Consider the following 11,702-nt stretch of genomic DNA (forward strand, 5'->3'; position numbering starts at 1 on the left):
AGAAGCTAGAATTTTATCGAGAAACTATCGTCGGTGATTCAGACTGCAATATAATCGATGAATTTATTAAAGATTTTTTTGGCAATAAATTTGATGACGAGGAATCTGACGATGAGTACAGACCAGGTATCAGTAGTGGTAGTGGAGGTGGTATGAAGCCGCGAACGAGTGGTGGTGGTTCTTCGAGTATTGGTACTCCTAGGCCTAGGAAGTCTAGCAACGAAGAGAATGATTTTGTTCTTCATCTTTCGGATGACGATGACGACGACGACGACGATCTGGCCCGTATAGGCTTAGTAGGCCTAGAAGAAGGTGACAAAGAAAATCAACAGAACCTTGGAAATCGAGTTTTGCGGCCGGTTTTATCCCATGGCCTGGACGAGATTTTGTTCGAAGATCCTGTGATGGATGATGAATCGAGGAAGGTTTCTGTCTTTGAATGTGGATGTAGAAACAGATGTTGGGAAAAAATTGGAGGTCATGATGAGCTGCTAAAATGTCGGTTGGAAATGCTGGCATTTTCTCAGAGTAAGTTGTACCTTTTTAATTATCGTTATTTTTGTAAATTTTTTTTATAATGATTATACTTTATATAACTGCATTTAATAGTTTCTACTTTAAGAACGTGATTATTTACTATGAAATAACTTCTTTTTTTTTTTATAGGCGAGAAAGACCTCATCCTAATGTTGGCTATCCAAGCACAAATAAATAATTCTGAAACAATGTCAAGTTCAAAAAGGAAGATACAAAAGCAGCTGAATTTGACTAGACTGCAGTTCTTCCACAAGCAGGAAATTTGTCGTGAAACCTTCAAGTTTATTTACCAGTAAGTATTAACAGAATAGTCAAATAAAACATCTTGTTGCTGGTTCTTTAATTTTCAGTTGATTGTTTTGTTCTTGTTTTTATATCATCTGTGTTATCATATCTTTTAGTGTAAGCCAGACCAAACTGACAAACGTCAAAAAATGGTATCTGAGGGAAGGTTTCACTCATGTCGACAAAAATTTTGCTGTGGCAAAAAACTGCAAGAAAGGCATTAACTTTAATGGTCTGCTGCAATTCACCATTTTCATGAAGCGCTATGGTAAGGAGCAGGGACTACTACTGCCTGGACGTATACCTGGTCTTCACTCAACTGATGCAGACACCATCCTGCTTTCGAGCAGCGAAACAAAACGCAACGTCTGTCAGAAGTTCAATGATGCAAGGAAGGCTTGGTGTAAGTAACTTTATATTTACTTTAGTTAATTAATCATTTTTAATTTGATCATAAGTGTATTTTTAAATTATCATACTATATTCTTCACTCTTCAGGTGCTGAAGCCGGTGATATCTCATATCAACTTTTTTGCCGTTTGTGAAGACAGTTGTTTCCACAAATTGTCATTGCTAAGCCTAGGTCTGACCTTTGTCGAACTTGTCAGCTTCATACGAATGTGGTTGCAAGGACTACTGGTGCTACTGTACGTGAAAAAGTGGAGAGGGTGGAAGAATATCAGAGACACTTGACGCTAGCAAGTCAGCAGCGAGACCTGTACAACCGCATTAAAAAGAAGCAAAGGTTTTTTGCATCATAACCTTGTCCCTTAGTCATTCAAATTTCAATGTATTTTTTAATTGACTTCATAAACTTACGGTAAATATTCTCTTCATTTTCTTTTATATTTCAGACACACCTCATAGGTGTATGTCTTTTGATGGAGTTGCACACTATGCATTTGATTTTGCACAGCAGGTGCACTTCCCAACTGACCCAATGCAGGCTGGCTCCTTGTACTTCCTTGTACCTAGGAAGTGTCAGCTGTTTGGAATATGCTCAACAGGATTGACTAAACAGGTACGAGGATTTGTACTTAAATCTAGCACGATCGTGGCCTTAATTTTATTTTATACACTTTGGTATTAAATATTTACTGTTTTTTATACATAGGTCAACTATCTTATCGATGAGGCAGTCATCGTAAAGAAAGGAGCAGAGCTGGTTATTAATCTTATCCACCACTTCTTTAACAACTGGGCTGCTGGAGAAAAAACTGCAAATCTGCATACTGACAACTGCTGCGCGCAGAACAAAAATAACTTTATGATAGGCTATCTACTATGGAGAGTGCTTACTGGCCGTCACCGTAAGATCACGCTGAACTTCCTATTGACAGGGCACACCAAGTTCCTACCAGACGGTGCTTTTGGTCAAATAAAGCAGAAATTGGTGAAAACCAAGGTTGACGCTCCATTTGAAGCTCCACCTGGCCTTAGTGTGAAACGAAAGCACTATTTATATAAGTACATCAGACCGTATGTAAGGCCAGAACATCAGGACCTAGTCCCGAGCCAGAAGAGCCTCTACAGGAAGATGGGCTAGGTCTACAGGAAAGCCAAGTTGAATCTGCAATGAAGAAATCCAAAAACTGAGGAAGTAATGGAAATTCCAAGAAATCTAAGCAGCAATGGTGTTCAGAAAAAAAAAATCAAAAACCAACAAACAAACAAAAAAAACAAAAACAAAAATAAAGCTTTTTAATACAGCCTGAAATTTTATATTTCTGAAGGTCCGAAGCCCTTACAAAATGCGGACAGGAAAGCTCAATTTTATCTTTAATTATTAAATTAAAATGATTAAAAAGAAATAAATCATAAATTTATTTTTTTTCAGTACAGTATAATTCTTATATCGACTCGCCATAAAAAACATGTAATTAATAGGTGTTTACACGTAGTACTATGATTATCTGTGTATGTTATAATAATAAAGATTATTAAAATTAATAAACGACAGTGTTTGTACTTTGTTATGTTTGATTTAACCATTATAATTAGAAAACATATAAAATTGTGTGATGGTGGTGATTGTTATTATAACCTGCTCTGGTGATAAATCAATAATGATGGCATGATAGAAAATTTAGTTGATGGTGGTGATTGTTATTAATACTTGTTTTGTGATAAATCATCAATGATGATGGTATGATAGAAAATTTAACTAACGTCAACTGAAGATGAAAAAAAAAAACACAATCAACAGAAAGTGATATTATATTACCTACAGATTGAAATTCCTGATGTTTAAATAAAAAAAATAAATATTGAATTAAAATTGCATCACTTCTTTGAGGTTTGTTATACACCTGTAATAATTATAAAACAATAATACTGTTTCTTTTACACAAGGAAGTTCGGTAGTACAGGTACTTGCAAAATGGTCTATGCTGTATAATGCAGACTTGATAAAGTTTAGGACGAATAAAACGCGTTCTGTAATAGTTTAACACACTGGTTTCAAAGTCGCAATGTTCGATTTCCGGTTGTTTACAGTAAAAACGACCCCGTTTGAATCCGTAATATCACATTTATTAATGAATGTAAGTACATGAAACTTGGTACAGTTATAAAATACATTATGTAAAATGTCATTCGGTCAATGGTAACTCCTCTATTGTTAAGGAAGTATCGAACACACCGAACACATGTGAGTGAGCTACACGCTGAGCGCACTGCCAGCGACTGGGCGTTATATACATCAGTTTTATGGCCGTTTCTTCAAAGCTGTTTCTGCTAACATCGTGCTATATAAATCGGTATAATTTTAGTATCAGAATTTAATAATTTTTTCACTGTTCTATTTATTAGAATGTGATTATTCAGTTGATGGTGTTAAATAAAAATTGGTTTTTCCGACTTCCGACCGTTTTTGCTTGACATCGCCACAAATGTAATACGAAATTGCTAATTTAATTGAATTTAGACATTCCTAAACATGAAAAAAATGTAAAATAAGACTAAAATTTGATTTTTTGTGTTCCACTCAAAAATAAATGCAGAAGGATTTTTCATGTTTGAATTTGCGATAGGTCTGCGAAGAAACATAGTAGGCGCCGAAAACAATTAGCCTATCCAACACTGCTAGGCTAGCCCTAGCCTTACCTCGATTTAGGTTCTGTTATCGCACAAAAAAACGGCCGACATGATATTTCCCATTACTAGTACTGACACTTATTATTTCAAATCTGTTAAAAAAATGTTTGTGACCGAGATTTTAGCAATTAAACAAACATATCTCAGGCCTACTCGATCGATCGCAGTGTGCGAGATGCAAAGTACAAAAACCAATTTCATTAGAGGGCGCACTTTATTTACTGTATAAAGTACAGTATACATAAAAGCAAGAGCATTACAGCGGATGCGATCTACAACCTCTGAATTTGCCTAGTAACCAAGAATTCGTCGAGAAAATGGTAATCTCTATGAAAAAAAGTCTGTATTTCTCATTTTTTTATTCTTTTACGTAAAACTAAAATTTATGCTAATAATTTTCCATCGTTTATAATAAATAGAGAAATGCATATGAATTTTTTCTAAAAAGTGTTGTTTTTAATTAAATTTTGCCGGGAATGGAGCTTTAATGTAAACCAAAGTGCATTAATCAGCGTTATTCACGTGACCAAAACAAACATGGCCGATTGGTGAGCTGAGAAACAACATTCCCTAATATAACTAATATAATTTAGATTAAATTTCAGAAAATAAAAATTATAATATTTTACCCACAAGTCAAAAAATAATTGTAGGCTTTCGAACTGGAAGAAAATGTATTTTTACGAAAAACTGAATCAATCTTGATTACACAGCGTGTATTGCAGTAACTAGGCAGCCATTTTGATTTATTGAGTATTTGCAAGTTTTCTATTCGATTGGTCATCTTCGTTAAGTAAAATTTTACCACTGCGCATGTGGGCGTGGTTTAACGAAGAACGACCAGTCGAATACGGCTATTCCCATAACAACCAGGAGAACGGTTTATGGAACAATCTTCATGAATTATTCAAACTCATCCTTATAGAACATATTTTGCATATGCACTGATTTCAAGTCTGTTTCAGCCTCAATGATCAGCTGCTCTGCGCATTGTGAGGGACCTAGTGTTCAATTTTGAAAGAACAACACGACGCACCATTTGCATTTATAGCATCGGGATTCAGCCTTCATATGGGCCTTGTATTTGAATCAATGGAAGTATAATACTAGTGACTGATAGTAGATTCTGAAGTTTAATACATGTACATTTACTGTGATTTCATGTGATCATATTTCAACTGCAGCGCCTCGTTTTCAAGCAAAACTTTGGCCTAACTTCTCGCCAACAACAAGTCAGTGTTGGTGACGTCATTAGCTTCTGCTTCAATAGGTTTAACCAATCAGAGCTAGGCTTTGGCGTTTTCGCCTGACCTAGATTTCAGGTCAAAGGTTATTTTGCTGTAATTTTCCATTCTAGTCGTCGGCGATTGGCTGACGTATAGCCCTGGTGATGTAATGCTATTTTTAGCCTGGCTGAGCTATTTTCGGCCTGGTAACGTTGTTTAATCTTAGACTTGATATTTTAAATAGTAACGTGGAATATAGGGATCTCCTTGGTGTGTTTAGATACAGACTGTACTTTGGGATTTCCCTGGCGTGCTAATTTTATTAGTAGGCCATCGTCATTCCCAGCTCTGGGTTTGATGCTAAAAGGATTGTCTTTAGTTATTTTTAGTTCAATTTTGAGTTCTAATTCTTGGGTGTAGGCCTGAGTTATTTTATTTCTCAGTATAAGGTTATTTTATCGGACCTTGTTTTCATTTTTTAGATGATCAGTTGTATTGCCTTTGCCGGAAACCATGGGAAGGCCGTTTCATGATCGAATGCGACTATTGTGGCGAATGGTACCATGGTGTTTGAAGCGGTTGACATTGACCGCTATAGGTGTCCAACTTGCGCTGCGGTATAACCTCAGTGCCACATTTAGTATGAATCTAGGGGTGTTAATCCCTCTGTTTTTATATCTTTTAGGAATCAAGTGGCCGTGAGACTCCACTTCCCATGGAACAGGACAGCAACGACCAGATGGTTTACGAGCCACCAGAGCGGGATCTACCAGATCCAGCGCCTTCACCGTTATGGGCGGACTTTGCACCACCGCCAGGAGGGCCAATGCCTCCACTCTCTCTACCGTTACTTGGAGCGGCAGCAGCTCTGCCAGATTTAGGCGCTGACTCGCCTCTAGATTCTCTCCTGTCAGGGAACGAGGAACCTGGTCCTACCGTTTTGGCAACGCAAGGCGGATCGCCACCCATGTCTCTGCAGTCTGACAAGGCGCCTCCGCCCGTCCCACGAGCGGGTATGCTAGTGCGTATCCGTCGGTTAGCACCTGTGACGGAGGCCGGAGAATTTTTAGTGGCTATGGAAGGCTACGAGGGGACGTTTGCAATGTGTCTTCTGGGCTTCCCCCCCCCCATCTATGCCACGGTCATGGCATTTCGCCATACAAGATTGCTTTCCAGTCGGGCAAATAGTTACGGCGACTGTGATAGAGCAACTGCCGTCGGAAGTGTATGTGTGTACCTTCCCTTGCGTTACCGAATCCGGGAAGGAAGTCCCCATAGAGCAGCATGTGCGAACGGTAGAACCAGACCCTAACCCCGGCCCATTCAACAGCCGTGATATTCGGTATTTTGGTCCCGCAGTTCCAGCTGCTCGAGCCGCTTCGCAGCCAAACAACTCAGGCGAATGTAATGACTCTCAGCCTTTGAGGGCAACACCACTTGTTAGCACTCCAAGTGGAGCGGATCAGAGTCAACGACGTCCGGGTGGGGGACCAGCGATTATTCCGGGGATGGAGGCGAGCAGGCCTCGGAGCGGCAGCCAGCCGTCAGGGGGTGTCCGCTCCTAGTGGGGCTGCTCGTGGTCGTGGCGCTAGGCCACGAACCACCAATTCTTCTATGCGTGGGCGCAATGCCTCGCAACGTGGGCGTGGTGCCTCACGCGGTGCGCAGCCATCTAGGGGGCGTGTGGCCCCGTATTCTGCACCGGACCATTCTGGAAACAGGGCCTCTGGGGCGAATCGCCCGAAATCCAGGAGACCCTTTGACTGCCCAGTACCGGGATGCGGTCAGGTATTGGAAAACCCGAAGAACCATATAGCCGCGCATGTACCTCGGTTCATGACTGAATTAGATGCGGATTGTTCCCCTAAAGTATCGGCGAGATGCTGGCGCTACCTTCGCAACATGGCTTTGTTGGTTCCGAGAACGCACGGCGACTTGCGCCGTGTGGCTCGTTTAATTGACGAAAGCGGTTACATACAGCCAGGTTACTCGGTGACAGCCGGGTTACTGGCCATCATGAATGGAGTAGCTAGGGCAGCAGGGGAGGCGCCGGTGAACGACGTTCGCCTCCGGCCTGTGGGGTGCGCAGTAGCTTTGCTTCACACGAAGTGTCTGTTGTTTATGGTAGCGCAGGCTGATGCGGCCGCTGTGCGCAATCTCAACGCTACCTATGGTGGCGTAACGCCACTTGGGCCAGAGGAGCGTGGGTTTATTCGCCCTCTACCACCGGGAGTTCAGCCTATCCCGAGGCGACAAGCCTCTCCTACCCCTCAGGTGCGACCTGAGGAAGGGGGGCATGATGACCCACCTAGGGAAGTGGAACTTCAACAGCGCGATAATCAGCGCCGTAATGAGCCAGTACCGGACGCGAGGGAACGGGCTGGTAGTTCGAATGAACTGCAGAGGCAAGCTCCACCTCCCCTCGACCGTCCACGCTCACCTGAGCGCATGGGTGCAGTCGTAGGGCTTTCTAGGCCCGTGGGAGCAGCAGCAGCAGCTCCCCGGGGGGGACAAGACCCAACCGTCGAAGTGGCCAGGCGTCTGCATCAAGTGCAGGAGACTGTTATGGACTCCCAGTCACTAGCAGCAGTAGATGGGGCCGTTGGCCCTGTTAGAATTAACAATGTACACTTTGCGCGCGTTTAAGCGCTCTCTTTCCTCCTAAGGTGTTAGCACCACTTCCTTTTCAGATTGTGCTGGAAATGATGAAATTCTAGGAGCGCATCTTTCTTTGTGTAGACGCTTCAAATCGTCACCACCAGCATCGTTTTCTTTCGGGGCTCGGTACTCGTTTACATCATCTCCACGAATGGTTCGGCCTACTGCAGGAGTTGTATTTCTGTGATCCCGGTATGCAATAGAACAGAGCCTTTTGAATTATAGATGTAGGCCCTATCCTTATATTGCTAGGGCCATGAGTGCTCTTCCGAACGTCCATGCTCTGCCTCTGGTACCCCTTGTACCCCTTGTCAATGCTCCTAATTGGGCATTGTTTCTTCTCTTGGTACCCCTTGTCAATGTTCCTAATTGGGCATTGTTTCTTCTCTTGGTACCCCTTGTCAATGTTCCTAATTGGGCATTGTTTCTTCTCTTGGTACCCCTTGTCAATGTTCCTAATTGGGCATTGTTTCTTCTCTTGGTACCCCTTGTCAATGTTCCTAATTGGGCATTGTTTCTTCTCTTGGTACCCCTTGTCAATGTTCCTAATTGGGCATTGTTTCTTCTCTTGGTACCCCTTGTCAATGTTCCTAATTGGGCATTGTTTCTTCTCTTGGTACCCCTTGTCAATGTTCCTAATTGGGCATTGTTTCTTCTCTTGGTACCCCTTGTCAATGTTCCTAATTGGGCATTGTTTCTTCTCTTGGTACCCCTTGTCAATGTTCCTAATTGGGCATTGTTTCTTCTCTTGGTACCCCTTGTCAATGTTCCTAATTGGGCATTGTTTCTTCTCTTGGTACCCCTTGTCAATGTTCCTAATTGGGCATTGTTTCTTCTCTTGGTACCCCTTGTCAATGTTCCTAATTGGGCATTGTTTCTTCTCTTGGTACCCCTTGTCAATGTTCCTAATTGGGCATTGTTTCTTCTCTTGGTACCCCTTGTCAATGTTCCTAATTGGGCATTGTTTCTTCTCTTGGTACCCCTTGTCAATGTTCCTAATTGGGCATTGTTTCTTCTCTTGGTACCCCTTGTCAATGTTCCTAATTGGGCATTGTTTCTTCTCTTGGTACTTTTGGTAACGCAAGGCGGATCGCCACCCATGTCTCTGCAGTCTGACGAGGCGCCTCCGCCCGTCCCACGAGCGGGTATGCTAGTGCGTATCCGTCGGTTAGCACCTGTGACGGAGGCCGGAGAATTTTTAGTGGCAATGGAAGGCTACGAGGGGACGTTTGCAATGTGTCTTCTGGGCTTTCCCCCATCTATGCCACGGTCATGGCATTTCGCCTTACAAGATTGCTTTCCAGTCGGGCAAATAGTTACGGGCATTGTTTCTTCTCTTGGTACCCCTTCAGGGGCTAGTAATTCTTTGATTTAGTCGAGGGATTTTTTGTTGCAGCATGAATTCTTTTTCCTTTCACGATGCCGATTTTTTTATGTTTCTATAGGCGTGCTCTTTTTGGAGTTTAGTAGGCGCTAGGCCTACGGGGTTATGTGGCAAGGAGGAGCCTCGAGGTTCCATTAAAGATTGAGATAAAAAGGAATCTCACCCAAAATTCGTCCACCGTGCTGCCATATCTCCAGCAAAATTCTACTTGCCATAGCGGCTTATTTCATTATTGAGATCAAAACATCTCTTTAAGTTTGGTTACAGGGCTGCTGGGAATAAACACATTCCCAGTGGTGTACATATTTCATATATGTACAGTAACGTGGGTGATTTCTTTCCCCAGTCTTATAGCATCCAGGAATCAAAACATTCCTGGGGCACACTGGAGATAGTTTATGCGTCAGGGAGCGTTTCGCTTTTTCTTTAGGGATTAGCCACAGTCCCGACCCTGTTGTTGCTTATTCATTATTTTTCTTAAGGGTCTAGATGCATAACAGGGCGTGTGTTCGCCTATAATTCAGCACACATCATTCGGCATTGGATAAGACAATTAACCCATAATGTATGTTCTCTCCACAGCATTATGTTGCACTAACCATGCTATGTTTTGCATTTCAGAACAGGTCCTGTGGTGCCTGTGCACCAGTCTGGCGATAACTCGTCCCTCTCATACAGGGCGAGCCTTTTGTGTATGTGGTTGTGGAGTCAAGGACTCCCATCTAAATTGAGACCTAATTGTCTTACCCAAAATTAATACCACCTACTGAGGTGTCTTCGAGCCGAATTCTATCCGAGCGCTACTGCTCTGTTTTAGAGATAAACCCATCTCTTATTGTGACTGTTACCAGCTGCTAGGGATCAACACATTTCTAGTGGCGTATGCATTTGCTATGTATACGGTAACTTTAGGTGTTTTTCTTTCTCGCCTGGGTGTATTCAAGGATCAAAACATCCTTGAAGACCCTCGAAGACACAGGCTGTGCATGTGGGAGGGTGTTCCAGCTCCTTTTTGCACGGGGATCTACCACAGTCCCCATCCCATTTATTTGTTCTGGGTCCATTCCACGGGTCGTGGGATATATGGCACAGTCGAGCGTTTCGTTTTTCAGTATCCTCCCATTGTTTCAGGAGAGAAGGGGGAAGAGGGCGGTAGTAGAGGCCCAGGTTGAAACAAAATTTCAAGTCAGTAGCTTTGCAGTCAGAGTAACCAGATCGTGTCAGAACGATGGAGGCCCCCGCTCCGAACCTACAAAAAAAAAACAAGGGAGAATGTAGTGCCAGTGCCTGGACTATTGGTAAACAAACCTGACCTCTGACCCCGTGATGTCACGGACCATGCTGTCTGGAGCCGGAGGCGCCGAGAGCCGCACTTGGACTGGGACAGTCAGGAAGTCAACGTGGAATTTACAGAGAACTCGGCTCGGACTTACTTGCGTTATTCAGAGGAACATTCCAGAACAAAAACCATGGTGAGTCACAGGCATGAGTTCTGTTAGTCTTTATAATTGTACTTTGGTAGTCTTACGTAGTAGTTAAGTAACCTGTGGAGTCTAGCAAACTCTACAATTAGACCTAGAGCCTCTACTATCTCTATTTTCACTAGGCCTAGTGCCTAGAAGAAGAGGCTAGCTATAGAGTGAAAATACAAAGTATAGGCTAGGTACAGTCTAGTTAGGATACGCGATCCGTCCGGTTCCAGCAATTAATTATCGTGGATAGCCTACACATTGTTTACTTAAAAGGATTATTTCACCACACATAGGCCTAGTAAATTGTACTTAATAAAAACTTATGATAGATTTAAGCAAAACAAAATAACAAACAACATGTCACGTGACGGGGGCTGACTGACAAATTAATTGTAATTTAACTCCTGGCCTATCTTATAAACTTGTCTACATTACCAGGAGTAGTAGTACTGTAATTCCTATTGGTATATGATATTTTTTAAAGCTTTAAAAAAAAATCATTAATTTTTTTCCAGATGATGATTTCATCAATCATGATGATCATGTAGCTGAAGATGATGTCCAGCCACATGTCGAAGACCTATTGGCTGAGGGCAATTTCAAAAAAGGTAATTAAGTATGTAGAATGGTAATTACTGTACTTATGTAGGATTGTTCTTTTCAATTATTAAATTAAATTATATAACCTTATACATATTGCAATGATTTGATTATTATAATATACAATCATAATAATAATAATTATAATAATAAGTATTATATATTATATAATAATATATTATACATATAAATATATATTATAATAATATATTATTATTATTATATTATTATTATAATAATAATTATTATAATAAATTAAATACATTATATAATAAGTTTTTCACTGGCTTATTAATACAGACCTAGCCAGATTTGTCCAAAAAATTATTTAGTGATGCTTTTATTTATTTGTTTTATATTATTTTTCAGACTCCAACTCATGATAAGGTTATAGCTGATTATATCCAGGAGCAACCACACAATTGATATGCAATGTCATGAATT

The 11,702-nt window shown here is 41.4% G+C and overlaps 1 protein-coding gene and 1 long non-coding RNA gene across 3 annotated transcripts in view; one reads left to right on the forward strand and one right to left on the reverse strand.

The window, feature by feature from the left end:
• The window catches only part of LOC117111100 (oxysterol-binding protein-related protein 6-like), a 51,861-nt gene that overhangs the window by 27,915 nt on the left and 12,244 nt on the right, over positions 1-11,702 (reverse strand). The window lies entirely within an intron of this gene.
• LOC117111109 lies at positions 794-2,030 on the forward strand. 2 transcript variants are annotated; one of them, XR_004445817.1, is made up of 4 exons: positions 794-829; positions 939-1,225; positions 1,321-1,642; positions 1,937-2,030. It is a non-coding gene; the product is annotated as an uncharacterized LOC117111109 (long non-coding RNA). The 2 variants fall into 2 exon arrangements; XR_004445816.1 differs by lacking the exon at positions 1,937-2,030 and having other exon boundaries at positions 1,321-1,683.

This window comes from Anneissia japonica, unplaced genomic scaffold (assembly GCF_011630105.1).
Source record: "Anneissia japonica isolate Jap-2015-1 unplaced genomic scaffold, ASM1163010v1 scaffold287985_len465408_cov153, whole genome shotgun sequence".
In the NCBI taxonomy this organism is placed as follows: Eukaryota; Metazoa; Echinodermata; class Crinoidea; order Comatulida; family Comatulidae; genus Anneissia; species Anneissia japonica.